At 36.8% G+C, this 24,512-nt stretch overlaps 2 pseudogenes; one reads left to right on the forward strand and one right to left on the reverse strand.

Annotated features, from left to right (window-relative positions):
- Positions 1-5,863, forward strand: part of LOC139783071 (eukaryotic translation initiation factor 5B-like) — a 59,108-nt pseudogene extending 53,245 nt beyond the window's left edge.
- LOC139783061 (uncharacterized) lies at positions 2,069-4,036 on the reverse strand (annotated as a pseudogene).
- Positions 5,864-24,512: the final 18,649 nt, after the last annotated feature.

The raw sequence follows: 24,512 nt of genomic DNA on the forward strand, positions 1-24,512 counted from the left end.
GAGTTGCCGTCTTCTATGCTGGTTGGCTTCCACGCCTTACGAGCCCAGCCTGCCCGAGCTCGGGTACCCCGGGCTCGCCACACCCGTGTCGGGGGCGGCCGCCGGATGTCCTTTGGGGCGTCTGGGAGGACGGTTGAGAGCCTGCAGCTACTTCCTCACGGCCCCGTCCGGACCGGGCGAACTTATTATAGAGGTCGCCTACCTCGCGAGTCCCAAAGGACTCCCCGGTCTCCGCCAGCCCGAAGACTGACGGAGATTACGGTGCTGATGTGCTCGGGACCCCGGGTGCGCAAATACCCGTAGTGGGGAAGGCTCCTAGGGACTCCTAAGAGTCCCCGGTGGCCTCCCCCACCCCCTGGGAAGATATAGATCCGAACTGGTTTCCAGTGGCAATTAAACACATCTTCGAAAAATTAATAAAAATTTTTAACCAAAAAATTGGAAAAATTTCTGAACCGGTTTCCAAAAAAATCGGTAACGAAAAATTATACACTTTATAGCATTTCCCGAGAAATTCTACCCCTACTTCATATACAATTCTTTGAGATTCGGTCAATTAATTCCCGAAAAATTGAAAAAATTTCAGTACCGGCTTCCAAAAAGATCGGTAACAAAAAATTATACACTTTATAGCACTCCCCGGAAAATTCTACCCCTGTTTGATCTATAATTCTTTGAGATTCGGTCAATTATTTCCCGAAAAATTAGAAAAATTAGAAAAACCGGTTTTCAGAAAATCGGTAACAAAAAACTATACACATCATGGCACTCCCCGGAAAATTCTACCCCTATTTTATATACTTTTGGTAAAAATTCGGTCCACTAACGAATAAAATTCGGTCAATTATTTCCCGAAAAATTAGAAAAATTAGAAAAACCGGTTTCCAGAAAATCGGTAACGAAAAACTATACACTTTATGGCACTCCCCGGAAAATTCTACCCCTATTTCATATACTTTTGGTAAAAATTCGGTCCACTAACGAATGAGTAGTTCGCGGTCAGACAGACAGACAGACAGAGACAGAGAGAGAGAGAGAGAGAGGGAGAGGGAGAGGGAGAGGGAGAGGGAGAGAGGAGAGAGGGAGAGAGGGAGAGAGGAATTGAGAGACGAGAGAGGAGGAGAGAGGGAGAAGGTAGAGAGGAAGAGAGGGAGAGAGGGAGAGAGGGAGACGAGGGAGAGAGGGATGAGAGGGAGAGAGGTGAAGAAGAGAGGGAGAGAGGGAGAGAGGGAGAAGAGAGGGAGAGAGGGAGAGAGGGAAGAGGGAGAGAGGGAGAGAGGGAGAGAGGGAGAGAGGAGACGAGGGCGGAGAGGAGAGAGGGAGAGAGGGAGAGAGGGAGAGAGGCGAGAGGGATGAGTCGGGAGAGAGGGAGGAGAGAGGGAGAGAGGGAGAGAGGGAGAGAGGGAGAGAGGGAGAGAGGGAGAGAGGAGAGAGGAGAGAGGGAGAGAGGGAGAGAGGGAGAGAGGGAGAGAGGGAGAGAGGGAGAGAGGGAGAGAGGAGAGAGAGAGAGAGAGAGAGAGAGAGAGAGAGAGAGAGAGAGAGAGAGAGAGAGAGAGAGAGAGAGAGAGAGAGAGAGAGAGAGAGAGAGAGAGAGAGACGTCCTGTACTTATGTATATAGATATTTAGTAATATACTTAACGTCAAGTACAATATATATCTTTGTTTTACATGAAATACATGTTCAATTTTCATGTACATAAAGTTACTATAATTATTAAAACTATGTGATTTAAACGCTCCGATAGAAAAGATTAGTTATACATAAAGAATAAACTGCAGTTTCTTAAATTCTTTAGTGTAAAATTAATGCTATATCGGTTATATTGATATTATGCCATAACACAAACAAAAAATTAGTTGCACAAAAATTACAATAAAGAACCGAAAATCTTATTAATTACCTGTATGCTCAAATCGTAATATCAAATTAAAATCAATAGTATTTTAACAATTTATGTTAATTTATCACGTGAAACTTATTGGATACAATCACAAAAATTGCAACAAAATTATAGATAACATGCTATTCTGATTTAAATCTAAGTAAGTAAATAATATTTGAGTATCTCAAAAGTTAGTGTACTCTTTGGCTTCCTCTGTATTTAAACACGCATTCAAATCATTTTTCAAGTCATTAAAATGTGCATACGTTTTCGGTAAAGTAATAGTGTGTATCAGTACATGTAGTAAATATTGGTCTTTGGCTTAAACCCATTGTCTCATTAAATTTTACATTAATACTAGCGGGCATGAGAAAAGATCCAGTAATTAAAAATAGTAAATTCGCCAACTTATCTCTGTCAAGACATTGAATATACATAGTAAAATAATGCAATACATCATTTTCTTCATTTGTTAAGTACGGATCAGTCACTAAACAATTAACGACTTTTGTAGCAGTAGGCGTTTGCATATCCAGAAGAACATCAAAATCACAATTATTCCAGAAATCAGCATGTTTTTCCGGTGATACACCATGCCAAATTTTTGCAATTAGTCTTTTGGGTTTTTCCACTAAAATTTCTGTAGCAATGATATTTAATTGGTCGGACAACATATCGGAATTTGGTTTTGCAAAAAACCGATGAGCTTGAAAAAAATCCTGTAAAACCTCATTTTCTGTATCCGTTAGAGACAAAAAATTTTTCAGAGCTTTTTTCAAAATTTTTCGCAAGTATGGATTTACGTAGCGCAATAGTTCTTGCAGTAAGATGTCGGATTCAATATGTATTTCAAGATTTGCAATTAACATTAATGTAATTCTTGATAACTTTACAGGAATTTGATTTGTTAAAATCAACATATGCCGCAAAATACGACCAATGATAACAAACTTGTCTAGTTCATTTAATCTGTTTAATTCCATGTACGGAACTAGGCAATCCTCACCTTAAAAAAATATTTTTTCACATTTAAGGAAAAAAAGATAAAACATTTCTTTTGTAAGACCGCCTCCATCAATACCTATCTCTCCGAGAAAACTAACGACCAATTTTTTATTAATTACATTTTCATCCATGTAAAAATTCATCAGATCGTGAAGGCAGTTACTCCTGCATACATGAATTATCATGTCTTCTGCATTCTCCGGAAGGGATGGAAATATTAGACATTTTTCCGCAATACTTTCTGCTCTGATATCTGAAATTTGATTAATCAATTATCATTTAAAACAAAATTACAAATTTAAAATAAATGTCAATAATTTTTCTTAGTCTTTTACGACCACCTTTTTCTCTGTATTAAACATGCCATTAAAGTCCGTAGATGCGACGACATCCGAAGTAAGGTCTTCCAACCAGTCCACCTTTTTAGAGCCAGTGGGTATGTGTGCGTCATCTATAGGTATACTGTCTGTGCGTGACTTACATTGCAAGCAGTATGTATGTGTTGTCGCGTATGTATATGTCGTCGCCATTTTTCGACTCAAATAGCTTGAAGTGAGTTGGAAGACCTTACTTGAGGTCGCTGTCGTCTATCTACGGAGTAATCCTTGAGTAATATAATACTAATATATTAATACACACCCAACTGATCATCTTCACTGTCATGAAATTCTTCTTTTTCATCATTGTCAGGTATTTGGTGTATTATTCTTGACGATCTTCTTGATAGGCCACTTGTTCCTGGTCGTGACACAGGTGACGAATTATTTGACGAAACTTGTAATCTAATACTATCAGAATCACTATCTCTTTGATGAATTAAAGGCTGTGTAGAACTATTTCTTAACGTTCGAGAAACAGAAAGATCCAGATCTTCAATAATAGGCAAATCTTCTGGAAAGTCGTTTAAAGGCAATACAATAATTTTGCTTTGTAATAACTGATTTTCTAAATCAGTCCCATTTTGAATGTCTCCTAAATGGACGATTTTTTTCGATTTTTCTACTCTTCCCAACTTAAAACCGCACATTCTTAATAAATGTTGAATATGAGGACGGAAAATTAAAATAATATCTTCTTTTATTTCATCAAACGAACTATCTCGTTCTATTTCAAGCGCTTCATCAGATAAACCTAAAATAAATATAAAATTTATCAATAACATGTTAACCACGGTTAACTGTTTCTGTGTATTAGGCTGCATTCGGAAACGTCACACGGGTATACTCCCTTCTCTTTCTATCTCAGCGAGTTAGAAGGAGAAATGAGTATACCCGTGTGTACCCGGGTGACGTTTCCGAACGCAGTCTTAATATATGAATTTGTGAAAATCATAGGGGCGCAAGTCACCTTTTTCAACCTATCGATTTGAGTTTATAGCTGCAGTCTACACAGGCAAATACGTTGAAAAAATAATAAATTGAATAAAGTGATTTGCACCACTGTGACTTTTATCCCTCCATGGCTGCATTCGGGGAGCGCGCTACTAGCGCTATTGCATCATTCTATCTTTATCACGCATCAGGTGTAAAACAAGGATGGAATAAGCAAATAGCGCTAATAGCGCGCTCCCCGAACGCAGCCCATATATTTCTACATTAAATAAACTTTATACACTGAGAAAAAAATACTGTTGCTTCAATTAATGTTTGTGGATTCACAAACATTAAGTAATTGAAGCAACAGTATTTCTTCTCAGGGTGTATACCTAATCCTCTCTGTTTTAGGAACTTTAACTCCACGACGGATGGAAAAAAATCAGCGTGTGCCAATTTCATCAGCACTATTTGTCTCTTGAAATTCGTCTTTCTCTTTCGCCCTTTACGTGGACTAGGTGTAGTAACATTTCTTCTGAAATTTCTCCTAGTAATTGCTACCAAGGATGAAAAGTTTTGTTCTTCTTGTGTGGATTCGGTCAACGCACTAGCTGCTATTCTTAATAAACGGTCCGATATTTCCCTCTCATCAGACATTTTTACTTGTATGCTTATATAGGCTCACTTGAAGGGTATACGAAATAGCGCTTCCTTCCCTTTTCCCGATCGGCCCTCTCGCGCTTCGATATTTTTTGCGCGCTAAGGCAGCACGCTGCCAAACAAGGGACGGCGATCTAACAAAGAACGGTCTCCAACTTCACGGCGGACGGGCACTGTGCTATCTCCACGACGCGCATCGCAGCTCTTCCTGGGTCGAACATTGCGAACACGTTTGGATCTTGTGCGTCCTGACGACGTCTTTACGAGAGTCACTCAAAAATGGAATGCACAATACATTCCAACATTCCGGTCATTCAAACCAACTCAAATTGTGTATTTTCTTTCGGGAAATCCCAGAATGGACAAATGGGTTCGAGGAACCATCGTAGCTCGTTTAGGAGAACTCCACTATGAAATTGAATATGGAGACAAGCGGTTCAAGCGCCATGTGGACCAGATTCGGGGATATTCAGAAAACCCGACGGCAAAACAATCTGATCTTCCATTACCTGTGGTGAACAACGAAGAGAAAAGCCGTCACGTGCGATTCTACCCGGATCCCCCAAAAGCTCGCACACCCGTGAAACCGAGGAATGTGGAAGCATTTGCTTCCCCATTGTCACGCCAAGGGACTCCGACTCCGTCTACGGCTCCAGGAACTCCTCCACGGGCAGCAGCAACACCTGAAGGCAACGCAGTGCAGAATAGAACCGTCGCACCCCCGGTTCTTCCTCGGAGATCAACGCGGAAACATCGCTCTCCTGATAGATATTCTCCGAGTAAATGTTAACGAGGTTTTCATTATGAAGGGGAGGAAATATTGTATTTTTGAACCGTCCGCCATACACAAACACAGACACACACAGTAACGTTTACAGCCAATCAGAGTCTTTCTTGTTTCTCCTACTATGTTTTTTCCACTAGCCGACTAGCGGCGGTAGCAGTTCTCCATGAACCTCAGTTCTGTAACACACGCTCTTGAATAAAAGGATCTCGAATAATCACGCCTCACAGTGAACCCACTTTACCCTATCCGTATCATACATAACACACATACATAGCATTAGTATTTCAAGCGTGCAAGTAGCATACATTTTTTTCTACCTCGTTGACTCATTACCTGTTGACTCATTGCCTGTTAAATGTTGTCTTGTATGTCTTTCCTTAGCATGTCAACCAGTCAGTTATACACTTCTTGATTCCTTGTAGCGTTGCATCGTTATGCATCTGCATTATAGTTGCTGAAAAATTAAAATATATATATATAATCACTGTTTTATAAGTATTTAAGTGAGCAGTGGATAATATTTGTTTTCTAATTATATGTCATACTTTGCAGAACTGTGTGAAACCGTGACTTGGAAAATTTCTCTTTATTTTGTTTTGCTCCGGTCCAACTATATCGCATAGCTACATTGTCCGACATCAAAGTTCCCATAAGAGTATATGTTGTGTTTTTTACATTAGTGCCTTTACATTTTGCAAATAGTCGTAACTGCAATAAAAAATGACATTATTAATAAACTTACTTAAAGATGACAGATATGAGCAAGTGTCTTTTTTATGTTTAGAATAAATAAGTTCGCCAAAATACTTAAAATCTTCACACAATAGTAATGTAGCTTTTATTCAACACTAATTTTATATAGCTAAAATGTACGTAACAATATAAAAAAATTAAATATTACACTCACCACATTTTCTCTGTACTCTTTGTCCATTTTCCATTTATCTTCGGCTGCATGAAAATCTTCAACCGTCTGTGCAGGAAGGTACTCGGGATGGAAATCAGTATCACTATTTATAAGGTCAGATATTGACGTTGTACAATTCCGATTTGTTATTTTTTCCACTACGTTCTGTAGCATTTTTTCGCATTTTTTTCCTCTTAAATTAATTTCAACAACAAGTTTTAATATGTCTTGTTGAAAGCGCAGCATAACTGCAACAGTTATTGGTATAACATAAAATATTAAATAATATAATGTGGTGAGTTTAATGATGTACAATATTAATATGTAAATATTCTAAATTAATTCTTTTACCTTTGAACGAGTTGCAATCGTTTTCAGCGATCATGTCCGATTTATATCGCGTCAGATATAAATTAGCGTCAGATTTGATATTTCTTTGGTCATTTCGTGCATCAATATCTGGCTGTGTCACACGTGTCTTTGAAGAGGATGCAATATTTGAAGCAGATCTTTTGCCATATCTTACTTGTGGTGGCATGGAAAGAGGAGATAATTGTTTATTAGAGTCAGAAGATCCGTCGATATTTTCCTGGTCATCAATGTCTGGTTGTGTCGTACGTGTCTTTGAAGAGGAACCAATATTTAAAGCAGATCTTTTGCCATATCTTGCTTGTGGTGGCATGGAAAGAGAAGATAATTGCTTATTAGAGTCAAAAGATTCGTCGATATTTTCCTGGTCATCAATGTCTGGTTGTGTCGTACGTGTCTTTGAAGAGGAGCTAATATTTGATGCAGATTTTTTGCCACATCTTGCTTGGGGCGGCATGGGAAGAGATAAATGTTTATTCGTAGAAAATTTCCCATCACTTTCACTATTTTCTCCTTCATTACTAAATTCTTTTCGGGCATGTCTGCGACGTTTTATCTTTGCTACGTCGCTATCACTATCCGTAGAAATATCTGATGTTTTCTCTGCCATTGATAATTTATCCATAGCTCTAGCAAATGTACCTGCAACATTTGTAAGTGTCATAATCTGCCTAATTAGAAATGACATTATTTAATTATATAGTTCCAAGTTACATTAAAATGTTACAAACAATATATGCTGATCGCAACTAAAACACAAGTTTCATATTACAATATATATTATAATAAGTATGTCTTACTTGCAGAACCAATTATTTTTTCAATAGTAAATGTTTTCCAATCATTAGAGGGGCTCTTGCATCTTTTTCACAGAATTATAATAGGTTTTCCAATCAATAAATGGAGGCCAGAATGCTTTTTTGTTGTCAATCAACCAATTGTGTGGAATGACTTGCAAACCATCTTCAAATTCCACGATGTAGTAATTACGTTCCTGAATTGTGAGATAACATCGATAAAATAAATTATATATACAACACGATATCTGTTTGACATGTACACAGCTAATATATTATTTATGATTATAAATAATATATAAATTATTTTTATATAAGAATGTTGAAAAATATTAATGTATAGTAGGGGAGACCGGGGCCTAACCGTCGCCGGGGTTGAACCGTCAAATCAAATATCTCGGAACCTGTATATTGTGCGAACTCGCTATTAACATTGTAAACGCTGCTTATGGTACCCATGTGACCAACGGAGTTTCGGCAGGTTATCTGCCGTGTTATGATTTTTACGAGGGCAAACGTGTTTTCGGAAGGTGAAAGTGAAATTTTCTGCGCGTGGAAATTTTGTAATATCTGCAATAATATTTGCTCTCCAAATCTCAAAGTACGTGATTATAAAGAGTAATGCATGCTGAACACGAATCCAGTGTAGTTTTTTCATTATCGTTGATGTCTAATATTTCGTGGGCGATCAAACCTGAAACTTGTGCTTGGGGCTTATCCGTCAGTAAGCACCCGGGGTTTATCCGTCAGTCTCGTCACTGTGGCGCGCCGGGCGCACGACTTCGGCTCACGGCGATTTCAGGTTAGGTTTCCCTCGAGCGTGATTCTGTCTTCCCTTGCACGTGCGTCAGTTTGTATAGGAGAGAAATGGTACGCACGTATCGTCGCAAAACGGGTGTTTTGGCCGACCGAAAAGATGGCGGACCGTTGTTTTCGAGATCGCTCGCGCTCACAGCACGTCGCGGCGTCGGCGAGGTACGGCGAGGCACGGCACGGCTCTGAGATCCCGCGATTTCCGCGCGAGAGTTGACATGCCGCGCGCGCGGTAAATCGTCCCGACTCCCGGCCGCGGTAAATCGTCGTTGTTGGTCGTTGTGTCAGTGACAGTCGCGCGTGCGACCGCATCGTCCAGCGTTCGCCGCATCGTCTCGGCGTCATTGTCGCCGCCGTTGTAGTGGTGGTGGTGTCGGTGGTGGTCATCGTCGTCGTCGTCGTCGTCGTCGTGGTGGTGGTGGTGGTGGTGGTGGTGGTGGTGGTCGTCGGTCGTGGCCGTCGTCGTCGTCGTCGTCGTCGTTGCTCCGTACAAAGCGACGTAAATCACAGAATCCCTGGGTCCTGACGGAGCGATTCCGACGACGTGTCGTCGTCGGCGCGTCGAGGAATCGGCGCGAGGACGCCGTCGATTCCCGTCGACAAGGAGCAACTCAAGAAGGCAGTTCTTGCGGTGAGAAAAGATAAAATAAAAAAAATGCCACACAAACAGAACCGCAGCCTTCGACGAGCAGTGGGCGTAAATCGAAATCAAGGAAGCAGCAGCGGTCGGATTTTGACGAAGACTTGGATAATACGTGCTGCGTGTGCTCAAAGAAGTTGACAATAAACAGAGCATATGGGAAACAGTGCATTGCGTGCGAGCGTAGGGCACACAACACATGCGTGCGCTTGTCAGGATCTGTATTCACGTGCCTAAAATGTTTTATGGAATAGGTAAAACAATTATTTTTTAATAAATTTTTATATTTTTCTCTTAAAAAACAATTATTAAAATGTATCCTATCATTTTTCAGGATTAGATGTATGTATATGTATTGAAAATGCAGTGTGACGGATAAACCCCGGGGGGGGTGACGGTTAAACCCCGGCATTTTTGAGATTTCAATTTTTCCACCGTTGTCGTTTTTGCTCTATACCGGTTAAACAAAGCGACGTAGATAAAAATTTCCTATATAAATTTTGTAGCTAAAGGTTCACTCTTTACAGTGGTATACCACATTTAACTAAAATTATTTAATTTCTTGTTAAAAATCGGCACCGAAAAAAAACTGACGGTTAGGCCCCGGTCTCCCCTATATAATATTTCATGTATGTACGTGTCAAGAAATATGATTTCAAAATAACACGAGTATTTCGACTTATTCACGCTGACAAAAGAAATAAGTTGCTTTCATTTTTGCCTGACATTCAAATAATTTTATATGAAGGCTGCGTTCTCTTTGGACGCTTTCGTGCTGAAAGCATATTCTATCTTTCTTTAACATATAATGTGCAATAAAGATAGAATACGCTTTCAGCACGAAAGGGTTCAAAGGGAATACAGCCTAAATATAATGCACTTTCATAAAATAAATTATTTTTATTTTATACAATTAGATTTTATATCAATTTTATTATATTTCTAATGTAGTTGATTTTATTAATAAATAAAATAAATATTTGAATAAGGTTTATAGTTCACTGGTATTTACAAAGATAAAGTATTACCTGTGCGTTATACTTATTGACTTTGCTTGAACATGTTGAGTCCTGCTTCTTCATGTTGTTATATATTTAATATTAACGGCTGCAACAAAAAATATTAGGTGTACAAACGTACTCGCAATCTCCAGTAATACCAGTCACAGGAGTTTTATAACAAATGACAGGATATTTCAACATATGCGTAGTAGCACTGTCATAGATATTTCCAAACATGATAAATAAAAAATTGCTAATTAATATCTATATTGTAATTAAAATTTTTTGGTATGGTACATAATTTTTTTATGTTTTCACAGATCTGACAAGACCATCTCATTATTTGTGGTCGTTATTAATTTGCTTTTGATTAATGTTGGTATTAATACAAAAAACTTGTACATTGCTTCCTCATAGTTTTTAAGTGTGCAGATAGAAACCTACACATTGCTTCCTCTATGAGGAAGCCTGTTTTTTATGCATAATTATTAGTAGATATTTATTAATTTGGCTTCCTCATAGAGGAAGCAATGTGCAGGTTTCTACTTGCACATTTAAAAACTATAAGGAAGCAATGTGCAAGTTTCTACTTGCTCACTTAAACAAGTTTCTACTTGCACACTTTTTTTATGGATAGAGTATCATTAAAGATAGATTGGTGTTGAATTTGGCAATGATCGGTGAAGGGGTTACCAATTTTTGCCTAAAAAGTGTACAAGTCATACATGAAATCTTATATACTATAAGGTATCATTAAAGGGAGGTTGTTTTGAATTTGGCGAAGATTAGTGAAAGGGTTACCGATTTCTGCCTAAAAAATGTATAGGGTAGACCGAGGCAAATCGGATTATTAATTAGCACGATAAAATAGCTCTTTTAAAATAAAACACTAACGAAAATTGTCTTGAAACTTATATTAATAGCCCAGTCAAATTAGATTATTTTTGGGCGTTTGAATGAAAAAATTGCCGGCAAGCTGGAAATTGGTATACAGGTTCATTTTAGTGTTCTTTTAAACATACTAAAAGTCCCCATACATAGAGCGTGAGCCGGCTGCGCCATCTTGAAAAAAAGTGTACAAAAATGGGTTTTTTGCGAATAACTCGGAAATTATTAGTTTCACGGGAAAGAACATTCAGAGCGAAAATGTAGCTGATAAAATTCCTCGCAATTTGGTTCTTTGTAGAACTTCGTACGACCATTAGTTCCCGAGATAGATTTTTTTGAAGCATTGGCCAAATGAGGAAAGAGCTGTTTCTTCGAGCGTTTTTTCAAAATATCTCAGTTCTGGCTGTCCGAAAGTAAAAAATGCATACAATGAAAGTGAAAGAGAATTAAATTACCTACAAAATGCATTATTTATGTTATACCGCGCAACTAATATTTCTGGAAATATTACGGTTTAAATGAAATTTTGACTTTCGGAAATTATGAGAATAAATATTGCCTCGCAATATAAGTCGGAAATGAGTAGTCCTACGTAAAAAATTGTTAAAATCAAATAGAAAGATTATTAAATTTTCATTATTTTGGTTTTTGACCGATTTGCATACGACTAATAGTATTTTTGATATCCGTAAAAGAAACGGTTTTTAGGTACATTTCTCAAAATGGCGGACTTCCGAGTTATCTTTTTTAAAAAAATACACATGTTTCTTGAAGTTTATTAAATTATCTTTAAAATGATTTTTTATTTGACCTTCTGTGATGAATACTTCCAGAGATATAGCCTTTTAGATATTTGTTTATGTTAAAAATTTCTTAATAATTTATAGTTTTTTTTACAAAACATGACATAAAATTACTTTAGAAAAAATAATATCGACATTTTTTCAAAAGTTTATATGCATATGTATGTGATCCTGCAGTGGAACCGGTTTTGAAATAAAAGTTTTTAAAAAATTGTCATTTCAATTATGCCTTTCTTAAGAGTTTTCGTTAAAAAATGGGGTTTGCCACACTTTTTTGTAATTAAATAATAATAATCCTAAAAAAATAATACAATAACTACACAGGCCCACAAAAAAACATGGAAACAACTGCACCTACAAAACACCTTTTTTTTTGGCTGTAGAAAAAAATTCTGACGTGTAGGGGCAAAACTGAGGTCATATTCGGTTTCAGCAGGCGAAAATACATGGGAATACCATGGTCTAGTCCATGGCGCAGACAACTTTTCTTTTTTTGTGGGCCTGTGTAGTTATTGTATTATTTTTTTAGGATTATTATTATTTATTATTATTATTATTATTATTATTGTATTTTATTATATTTACGTTTTGACATTAATATTTCTTTATGAATTTTATTTTAGGTTATGTACGCAGTTTTTTATGTTTTTATTGGTTTAATTATTAGTATATCAACAATAAATATGCATCCCTTACTTGCACTGTGTGCTCGCCTCTGCATATAAAACAGAAATTTGTTGCGGCCACTTTCGACGCTCTATATCTCGAATACTACCCGTCTTAAAAATTTAACCCAAAGACCAGCGGGAAGCTTACATCATGTATAATGAGATTTGAAACTTACGCCGACCGCAAAAATTTCCAAATAAATTTTTTCGACAATATTTAAATCATTAAAAATTACGGTAAACTGAGGAAAAAAGAGCAACATTATTCTAGCATCTGTTATTGGTATAATTGTTGGTCACATATTAATGCCGAATATACTGTTTTTCAGGAAATTTTATAAGCTTCAAATTTGGTCTGAAGCATTTTGTACGTATCTCTCATAGAAACTGAGAAAATTACAAAAAAGTGTGGCAAACCCCATTTTTTAACGAAAACTCTTAAGAAAGGCATAATTGAAATGACAATTTTTTAAAAACTTTCATTTCAAAACCGGTTCCACTGCAGGATCACATACATATGCATATAAACTTTTGAAAAAATGTCGATATTATTTTTTCTAAAGTAATTTTATGTCATGTTTTGTAAAAAAAAACTATAAATTATTAAGAAATTTTCAACATAAACGAATATCTAAAAGGCTATATCTCTGGAAGTATTCATCACAGAAGGTCAAATAAAAAATCATTTTAAAGATAATTTAATAAACTTCAAGAAACATGTGTATTTTTTAAAAAAAGATAACTCGGAAGTCCGCCATTTTGAGAAATGTACCTAAAAACCGTTTCTTTTACGGATATCAAAAATACTATTAGTCGTATGCAAATCGGTCAAAAACCAAAATAATGAAAATTTAATAACCTTTCTATTTGATTTTAACAACTTTTTACGTAGAACTACTCATTTCCGACTTATATTGCGAGGCAATATTTATTCTCATAATTTCCGAAAGTCAAAATTTCATTTAAACCGTAATATTTCCAGAAATATTAGTTGCGCGGTATAACATAAATAATGCATTTTGTAGGTAATTTAATTCTCTTTCACTTTCATTGTATGCATTTTTTACTTTCGGACAGCCAGAACTGAGATATTTTGAAAAAACGCTCGAAGAAACAGCTCTTTCCTCATTTGGCCAATGCTTCAAAAAAATCTATCTCGGGAACTAATGGTCGTACGAAGTTCTACAAAGAACCAAATTGCGAGGAATTTTATCAGCTACATTTTCGCTCTGAATGTTCTTTCCCGTGAAACTAATAATTTCCGAGTTATTCGCAAAAAACCCATTTTTGTACACTTTTTTTCAAGATGGCGCAGCCGGCTCACGCTCTATGTATGGGGACTTTTAGTATGTTTAAAAGAACACTAAAATGAACCTGTATACCAATTTCCAGCTTGCCAGCAATTTTTTCATCCAAAAATCTTAATTTGACTGGGCTATAATCCGATTCGCCTCAATCTACCCTAAGTTATTTGATGGATAGAGTATCATTAAAGGAAGATTGTTATTTAATTTGGCGAGGATCGGTGAAGGGATTACCGATTTCTGCTTAAAAATTGTATAAGATGTACATGTAATTTTATATAAAGTATTATTAAAAAAAAGGTTGTTTTGAATTTTGCGAGGTGAAAGGGTTACCGATTTCTGCTTAAAAAATGTGTAAGTTATTTGATGGATAAAGTATCATTTAAGAAAGGTATTGAATTTGGCGAGGATCGGTGAAGGAGTTACCGATTTTTGCTTAAAAAGTTACATGTATTAGTTATACATGTAATTTTATATAGAGTATTATTTAAAAAAGGTTGGTATTGAATTTGGCGATAATCGGTAAAAAGGTTCATTCTTTATATTAAATTTTTTAAAATTTTAAATGCCTTTAACTCAAAAACTGATCAACCAATTCTTAAAGAATTATATATGAAAGAAGGGTAAAAAAGACTGAAGAATATAATAAAATTAGAAATAGTCCAATATTTCAAAATTTACAAAAGTTAGAGCAACAACGGGCATTTCTAAAAAAATTCAAAATTTTATAAAGAAAGACCCTTTTTACTGATTATCGCCAAATTCAATACCAACCTTCTTTTAATGATACTCTATATGAAATTACATATACAACTTATACATATAACTTTTTGAGCAGAAATCGGTAACTCCTTCACTGATCATCGCCAAATTCAATACCTTTTTTAAATAATATTCTATCCATCAAATAACTTACACATTTTTTAAGCAAAAATCGATAACCCTTTCACCGACACTCGCAAAATTCAAAACAACTTTATTTTAATGATACTCTATATAAAATTACATGTACATCTTATACACTTTAAGCAAAAATCGGTAATCCTTTCACCGATCCTCGCCAAACTCAGAACAACCTTCCTTTAATGATACTTTATATATATAGAGATTACATGTATAACTTGTCCACTTTTTAGGCAAAAATTGGTAACTCCTTCATCGATCTTCAAACAATTCAAAATTTTATAAAGAAAGAACCCTTTTACCGATTATCACCAAATTCAAAATACCAACCTTTTTTTAATGATACTCTATATAAAATTACATATACAACTTATACATGTAACTTTTTGAGCAGGAATCGGTAACTCCTTCATCGATCTTTGCCAAATCTTAAAGAATTATATGTAAAATAGGGGTAGAAAAGACTGAAGAATATAATAAAATTAGAAATAGCCCAATATTTCAAAATTTACAAAAGTTAGAGCAACTACGGGCATTTCTAAAATATCAACGTCTATAGATTGAACATATCATATTCTTTTTAAATTTTATATTTATTTAACTATACACATCAGGGCACTTCCCTACTAATTGCGGATATATCTTATTTCCATTTTGTTCAATACCAACCTTCTTTTAATGATACTCTATATAAAATTACATGTATAACTTATACATGTAACTTTTAAAGCAGAAATCGGTAACTCCTTCACCGATTGTCGCAAAATTCAAAACAACCTTCCTTTAATAATACTCTATATAAAATTACATGTACATCTTATACACTTTTTAAGCAGGAATCGGTAATCCCTTCACCGATCCTCAAAAAAATTCAAAATTTTATAAAGAAAGAACCCTTTTACCACGAGCAGCTACTTGATCCTGCGATTCAAGAATCGTCACCAAATTTTTATTTTAAAAGTACACGTCAAGTTAAATATATAAGTTTGTCTTAAATTATTGAGTATTTTCTATTTCATTCGCTGCCGAGAATAAAGTAAAGGCCCAAAATACAAAAAAAAAGATTGAAGAATTGAAGGGACAAATGAAACTCATCACATTGATTGTGCAACGGACTCAAAATCAGTTTGATGCCACCATACATAAAGAAAAGTCAACTCTACGCAGGAATCCTGTCAAAAAATCTACACAAAGTGCCTACTACTGCTCTGATTATCTGTTTTATAACTTTACTGGCAAACTGAAAATTGAATAAAACAGTTTGCCAGTGAAGTTATAAAACAGATAATAGATAACTCTCCATTAGACATCTCGTTAAATCCATGAAAACAGAGGCAAGTTTTTGACTCCAACGACTAGGCAGTTTTTTCAATATTATATATTAGTAATAAATAATATTATAAATAAGGCGCGAGACCCGGAGATCACGTGCACCGGCATATAATAGCACACAAACAAACGTAAGCATTAAAAGACCATACCTTGGATATATTCGATGTATATCTTCTTATATCTACACAAGAGAGAGGCTGTATGCACTAAACGGTATTAATACGTGAAGCAACGTGATGTATATCAATGTTATACACCATTGATTCTTTGTGCAATAGGTCTTGCCTGAAGGGGGTAGCCTGGAGTAGAACGCCAAAAACAAGCGCTTTTTCTGGATTTTTTTTTTAAGAAACTATTTAATATATATTTTTGAAACTAACACCATTTATTGTGTACATATTGAAGTGTTCAAATTAATTTTTTTGAATAAATATATGTAAGTACACAAAAGTTATGCAATTAAATACGAAGGTGGTTTCGAAAATTCTTCCTCAACTGCGTACACTCTAGCATCCCGTAGAACGATCTGAAATTAAAAAACCAAAGATTTTTGTAAAGTTTATGAGTGTAGTTTCTAGTTATACCTAAAAAAAGATTTTTTTTATCATAAAGAACTTTAAAAATGGTGGTTTGAAAAAAAAATTTTGTTTTTTGCATGAATTTTGCACTTTTTTTGTTTATAACTTTTTTTAAACAACATTTTTAGTACATATTATAGGTATAAGTTCAAGGCAATTCAATTACCTTTAATTTAAAAAAAAAAGGACTCGATCCATCAAGAATATTTTGAGTTATCGTGTACGCAAATTTCAAAAACATGGTTTTGAGAAAAACGCGTTTAAAGTTTTCGAACAAGAAAGAACGTTGATAAAAGCTTATTATTGTTGATTTACCTATACTTTTTGGTCAATCTGCTATTCCTGCTCCATATAGTATCCCCTCAACTTCTTCATGCATCTCGTTTTGCTCCAACAGCCGTTGTTTATTTATATTTTTTAGTGCGCGAGTAATGCTGGTGCTTCGACGATTCTGCGAGGTCGTACGGCTATTATTAATTTTGTCGGCATAATCTCTGCATGTTGTCCCAATAACTATTTCCAAGTTTGACATTATGTTTAGCACGGACAGATAGCCTTCGTTAAATATTCCAGCTGCTATGTAAGCAGCAATCTCTATAATCTTCCGGCCGCAGTGGAGGTGTTTTGGAGCAAACCGCCAAACAGTAGAGTTAAAACTCTCGTTCGCATTTTGGGTATGCCCACCCAAACACCTTTCGAGCAGCTCTTTCTTCGACAAATCTTGGTATCTTGGGCCCTTTCAAAGACCGTTGAGAGCTCCCTCCCCAGCATCTGCTCCTCGGAGCGCTCGAGCATGCGCAGCGATTGAGCTCATTTCAGCCCGCTAAAATCTAAATTCATGCTTAGGGCTTAGGGAGCGTATTCTAGAGATAGAATACTATCGATTTAAGCAAAAAAAAATCGAATTTTTGAAGCCGCTACTCCAGGCTACCCCCTGAACAGGTTAGATCAGTGCGCAAGTTAGCTTTCGTTTCTTTTCCCTTCAACGCTAATATACTTATTGCACTGTAAAAGTTAAATCATTGCAGGCAATTCAGTAATATAAAAAATAAACTATAGATATAATAAGTACGTAATACCAAACGTAAGGCGCGAGACCCGGAGATCACGTGCACCGGCATATAATAGCATACAAACAAACGTAAGCATTAAAAGACCATACCTTGGATATATTCGATGTATATCTTCTTATATCTACACAAAAGAGAGGCTGTATGCACTAAACGGTATTAATACGTGAAGCAACGTGATGTATATCAATGTTATACATGGACACAATATTAAATGATGATTTGAAAAGACACAGATGTAAATTGCAAGGTGTACAAATAGCTGTAGGTATTGACGGTCTTCCCCTTTGCAAATCATCATCTAGTACATTTTGGCCAATTTTAGGTTCTGTACTTCCTAATGGATCTGTCTTTATCATTGGAGCTTATCATGGAAATTTTAAACCTAAAAGTAGCAATCTCTTTTTAAGAAATTTTGTAAATGAGGCATTATTTTTGTATGAAAACGGAATTGAAATAGATGACATAAAAGTTCCATTTTCTATCAAATACTTTGTCATAGATGCACCAGCAAAATCATTTGTTCTGAATGTGAATAAAGGGCACACAGGTTACAATAGTTGTACGAAATGTCATGTTAAGGGTCTCAGTGACCATGGACGTGTATATTTTATAGAAAACAATGCACAGAAAAGAACTAATGAAGAATTTAGATTGCACACGGATTTTTATTATCATTTGGGTAGGAGTGAATTAGAAATACTATTAAACATTGATCTGATTAAATGTATCCCTCTCGATTATATGCATTTGATCTGTTTAGGTGTGATGCGTAAATTAATGTATTTGTGGGTGCTCAATAATGGTAAAAAAAAAATGGCAACTTAGCGCAAATAAAATTCAACATATGTCAAATGTTCTACCCCTTACGAAAAAGTAGTACTAGCAATCAGTACTCAGTACTGAGTGATCAGTACTCGTAGTATTGAGAGTATTAGTATGTTAATACTCATGAATACTGCAGAATGGTCAGTACTGTGTCTGTCAGTGCTTACAGTACTGGCAGTACTACAAGCAATAATACTCATTAGTACTTCAAAGTATTGAAGTGGTCAGTACTTTATCAGATTAATATTCAGAGTACTATCATGTTAGTACTGCCAGTACTGTAAGAAACTAATAGGCACAGTACTGACCATTCTGCAATATTCATGAGTATTAACATACTAATACTGTCAATACTACGAGTACTGATCACTCAGTACTGAGTACTGATTGTTAGTACTACTTTTTCGTAACGTATCTTGGAAATACTAAATTAATAAAATACTAAATTAACACACTAAACTATCAATATGACGTTATTTTGATATCATCTTGATTTTTTGTTCTACTTGGATAGTACTGCGTAAGTAGGGGAGAGTGGGCTCCCTTGAGCCACGGGGTCCAATGTGACAGTGCGAGTTTTCTGTATTAACGTTCTGCAAAATAGTGACGGTGGGTATGAAAACTTTCGTTTTCAAAACATATAACTTCCATCAAAAAATTATGCCGAAATAGGCATATATACTTTAGTTAAAGGCAGATATGTAATTGGAGCCTTGCAAAGTAAATTTTTACTTGTCATAACTTTTTGATATGTGGGTGTTTCTACGTAAATAGCGTTTTTTACTGCCCAAGCTTGTTATATGTTCATGATTGAGAGGAGGGTAAGCAAGCGTTGTGAAAGTTCACTACTGCATCGTATTTGAAGTATCGCACAATAATCTGTTAATTGGGGAGTGGCTTATCCAATGGAAACATGCAGAAACTCCTAAAAATGTCAGTTACCTGGCCTGTCCATTGTCGAAAATTCTCTATTCCAGTTACACTTACTCCCTCCAATTGCAAACTCAATTGAAAATTCCCCATGTACATTCAATCATAATATAGAACTAAGATTTTAACATCATTATTAAACATAAATCTCCCTTTGGAACCGAAAAAACCGGCTTCAAACTTGGTCCGGACATATGGAGTAAAATTGCACATTTTGAATTTTACCGCGGTTCCGCCATGTTGCATCGATTCAATGGGAGTCTGGTGTGGAGATTTCAAGAATTGGACATCAGGTGTGTTGTTTACATTGTTGGTGGTTGGTTGTTTTGAGCGTGATACAATCGTAATCGTGTATTTCACTTGAGAAAAGGTATGTCATAAAATTACGCGTCATTTGCCTGGCACATCTTTTTTTTATTATATCGCAGTAAATTTTTCCTTCTAGTGGTAAAATTCTGATGATATTCGGTAGGCTAAACTTGATTTTTAATGGAAATTGGTTTACGTCAATTCAGGAGAAAGTGAGATTAATTCAACCATGAAATGTCAGTCTACTGGCATGTCATTCACCTGGCCATTCATGGGTTTGACGTTGAAATAAAATCAAACACGGTAAAAAACGTTGAAATAAAATCAAACACGGTAAAATACGGCGAAATAAAATCAAATACGGTAAAATACGGCGAAATAAAATCAAATACGGTAAAATACGGCGAAATAAAATGAAATACGGTAAAATACGGTGAAATAAAATCAAATACGGTAAAAAAGTAAAGTAATTTTAGGAATTTTTTTGACATTTCCTCTCAAAATCACTCATTGTTGAGGTAATTCAATATTTTACTAGACATACAAAGTCGACTCATTACCGCACTTTACCAGATCACTGATGAATAAGCCATTACTTTCAGGTTTTTGATGTTGTAGTACGCTGGCTTTCAGGGTAGTTTCTGCTTCTATATTCACTCAAAAACAGGAAAAAAAAAATTTTTTTAGGTATGTTTGAAATTGAGAGATTTGCAATCTGAAAAAACGCTATTTACGTAGAAACACCCATGTATGGATTTCTAGGAATTCTACAGTTAAAAAAAAATTCATAAGACGTTTGTCGCGCTAGGTTCAATACCAACGTGCGCACAAAAATGTTTAATTGTTTTGTATCTAAAATATTTACGATAAATAATATCGATGTTCAGTGGGGTCCAATGTAACGTAGAGTTGGTCAAGGAAGAGTTAAGACAATGGTGTTCCTTTCGCTGATTGGCTCCGCCATTTCCCGATCAGCGCTTCCGGTTCTTTAGTGGAAGTGAGACAAAGCTATAAGTGGGAGTGAGACAAAGCTATATTGGTCCGCCATTTATCGACAAGACGTTAGTGGGAGTGAGACAAAGCTACGGTATTGACTCAACTCTACTTACAGGAACTCTATGTGACGCTAGAGGCTGCATTCCGATATTCACTGTCAGCAACTTTCAGTACTGAAAATCTATAGTATATGTGACGTAAAATATAGATTTGCGTACTGACAGTGAATATCGGAATGCAGCCAGAGTTGGTCAAGGAAGAGTTAAGCCAACTAGTGTTCCTTTCGCTGATTGGCTCCGCCATTTCCCGATTAGCGCTTCCGGTTTTTCAAAACATTTGACAGGTTGTTGTCATATCAATTAATAATATATTAAGTATTCAGCAATTATAAAATATTCTAACTTGAAATAAATACTACTAATATGTTTTAAATCTTAATAATACTATTTAAAATAAAGTGCAAGTAGGGGAGACCGGGGCTAAACAGTCTGGTTTTTTTCGGTGCCGATTTTTAACAACAAAATAAATAATTTTAGTTAAATGTGGTATACCACTGTAAAGAGTGAACCTTTAGCTACAAAATTTATTAAGGAAATTTTTATCTACGTCGCTTTGTTTAACCGGTATAGAGCAAAAACGACAACGATGAAAAAATTGAAATCTCAAAAATGCCGGGGCTAATCGGTCCCCCCCCCCCCGGGGCTAATCGGTCACACTGCATTTTTAATACATATACGTACATCTAATCCTGAAAAATGATAGGATACATTTTAATAATTGTTTTTTAAGAAAAAAATATAAAAATTTATTTAAAATTTTTATGCGAAACATTATTAAAAAATAATTGTTTTATCTATTCCATAAAACAATTTAGGCACGTGAATACAGAGGTTAACCAAAATCGTAAACTCCCCAACGGCACGTCACATTGTCAACGCGGGCAACCACGGGGAATACGCGTGACGGCGTTCCGGTGCCATAGGATCAGCGCGGACCCTCGAGCAACCTAACCAAGCCGCGTTTCTCGCGCGGGAGCGATAAATAGCGACAGGGGGGTTAGAAAAGCTCGCGGTGGAGCGCGACCATTTTACCGACTCGACGGCGTCCTCGACGCGCCGACGACGACGACGACGACGGCCACGACCACGACGACGACGACGACGACGACGATGACCACCACCGACACCACCACCACTACAACGGCGGCGACAATGACGCCGAGACGATACGGCGAACGCTGGACGATGCGGTCGCACGCGCGACTGTCACTGACACAACGACCAACAACGACGATTTACCGCGGCCGGGAGTCGGGACGATCTACCGCGCGCGCGGCATGTCAACTGTCAACTCTCGCGCGGAAATCGCGGGATCTCAGAGCCGTGCCGTGCCTCGCCGTACCTCGCCGACGTGCCGTGAGCGCGAGCGATCTCGAAAACAACGGTCCGCCATTTTTTCGGTCGGCCAAAACACCCGTTTTGCGACGATACGTGCGTACCATTTCCCTCCTACACAAACTGACGCACGTGCAAGGGAAGACAGAATCTGACAGAATCACGCTCGAGGGAAATTTAACCTGAAATCGCCGTGAGCTGAAGTCGTGCGCCCGGCGCGCCACAGTGACGAGATTAGCCCGATTAGCCCCGGGTGCTTGTAGACTGATTAGCCCCAAACACAAGTTTCAGGTTTGATCGCCCATGAAATATTAGACATCAACGATAATGAAAAAACTACACTGTATTCGTGTTCAGCATGCATTACTATTTATAATCACGTACCTCGAGATTTGGAGAGCAAATATTATTGCAGATATTACAAAATTTCCACGCGCAGAAAATTTCACTTTCACCTTCCGAAAACACGTTTGCCCTCGTAAAAATCATAACACGGCAGGTAACCTGCCAAAACTCCGTTGGTCACATGGGTACCATAAGCAGCGTTTACAATGTTAATAGCGAGTTCGCACAATATACAGGTTCCGAGATATTTTATTAGACGTATTTACCCCGTAGACTTTTTAGCCCCGGTCTCCCCTACTGAAAATCTGTAGTTTACGTAACTAACCTATAGATTTTCGGTATTGACAGTGAATATCGAAACGCAGCCTTAATATACAAACTGAAGTTTCAGCAATTTGAAAATTCCGCGTATCAAGTTGGTCACGTGGTTTGATCGGGAAATGGCGTCTTCGAAACTTCCGGCCGATATTGGCTTAAAGGCCGTCACACACAAAATGCATAACGTCGCATAAGCATAGCATAAGACCGCTGGACCAATGAGCATCTTACGTAAATTAATATGGCGGCTATGCTGGATGCTCATTGGTCCAGCGGTCTTGTGCTATGCTTATGCTACGCTATGCATTTTGTGTATTATAGCCTTGAAGGTAGAAGCACATAAAATTGCAGGAGCCATGGGCAGAATCCAGAAGCCATATGCGCATGCGCTATGGTATTTGTAGAGCTCTACAGATACCATAGCGCATGCGCATATGGCTTCTGCATTCTGCCCATGGCTCCTGCAATTTTATGTGCTTCCACCTTAACTCTACCTTGACCAACTCTATGTGACGCAGGTTGATGGGGTCCTCTGTGCCACGCTTACAGAACTATCTAACCTACCTACGTGACAGCGCGAGTTTTTGTAGTGTGTTTCGATCGCGGAATAGTAAATGTTAGTGCCTAAATTTTCCTATAAAATGAAATAATTTCCATCGATAATCATATCCACACTTTCATTTTCTCTTTTTTTCACCCTTTAGTTACAGATCACATGTAATCGAGTCGCTGTGAGGCAATATTCGTTAATCTCTGCTAGGTTACGACAAAAAGTGAGGTTATAGGACTTTGTTTTTAGTTTTCAATTTCTTAGGTCATCTGATGAAACAAATATGACACGATTATTGATAAATTGGTTCTCTAGCACAGTCTTGGTTTTTCAATTGACCAAAGATTTGTAATAAACAGGATTTAAACAGATCTCTTCTACGTGTCACAGGGTACCCTACCTTTCACATTACATGTCACAGTGTACCCTACGCTATGGCTCAATCGACCTCACGCGTGGGGTCCACTGTGACAAACGCAGCATTTCGAAATATCATTATTTTTGCAAAATATTTCTGAAAATTTACTTCTTAAATCATTTACAAACAAAGTTTATTATATTAAACATCGAATAGTCTCATTTATATTATAATGAAGTTATTAAAAATCATTTTTAATGTGATTTGAAAAAACGTCGTTCAAGGGTGCCCACTCTCCCCTACTGCGCCTGTACCACACGTTAGTATCCCACGATTATTCGATAAGTACTAAAAGAGTACTGGAGAGAGTACTGGTGGGAGTACTGGTGGGAGTACTGGAAGGAGTACTGGGGGGAATACTGGAGAAAGTACTGGAGGGAGTACTATTGAGGAAGTACTGAAGGGAGTACTGAATGAGTATTGGATGAGTACTGGGAAGGAGTACTGACGAAGTCAGTACCCACACAGCACACTTTATCTGAGGGACGTCCTACAGACATCATTTTGGGATATCACAATAACCGTAGGACATCCCAAAATGGTCTCAGATATCCGGTGGATATCCAGTGGATGCACAAGTGTCCGGCTATTTAGATCTTGCAGACATCTTAGATGACGGTCCACAGGATATCCAAGGCAGATCGAAAAATATCGCAAGATATTAATTATACACTCGCGATATCGCATGGATATTTTATATAC

This window comes from Temnothorax nylanderi, unplaced genomic scaffold (assembly GCF_030848795.1).
Source record: "Temnothorax nylanderi isolate EJ_2023f unplaced genomic scaffold, tnyl_v1.0 TNYL_tig0466_pilon, whole genome shotgun sequence".
In the NCBI taxonomy this organism is placed as follows: domain Eukaryota; kingdom Metazoa; phylum Arthropoda; class Insecta; order Hymenoptera; family Formicidae; genus Temnothorax; species Temnothorax nylanderi.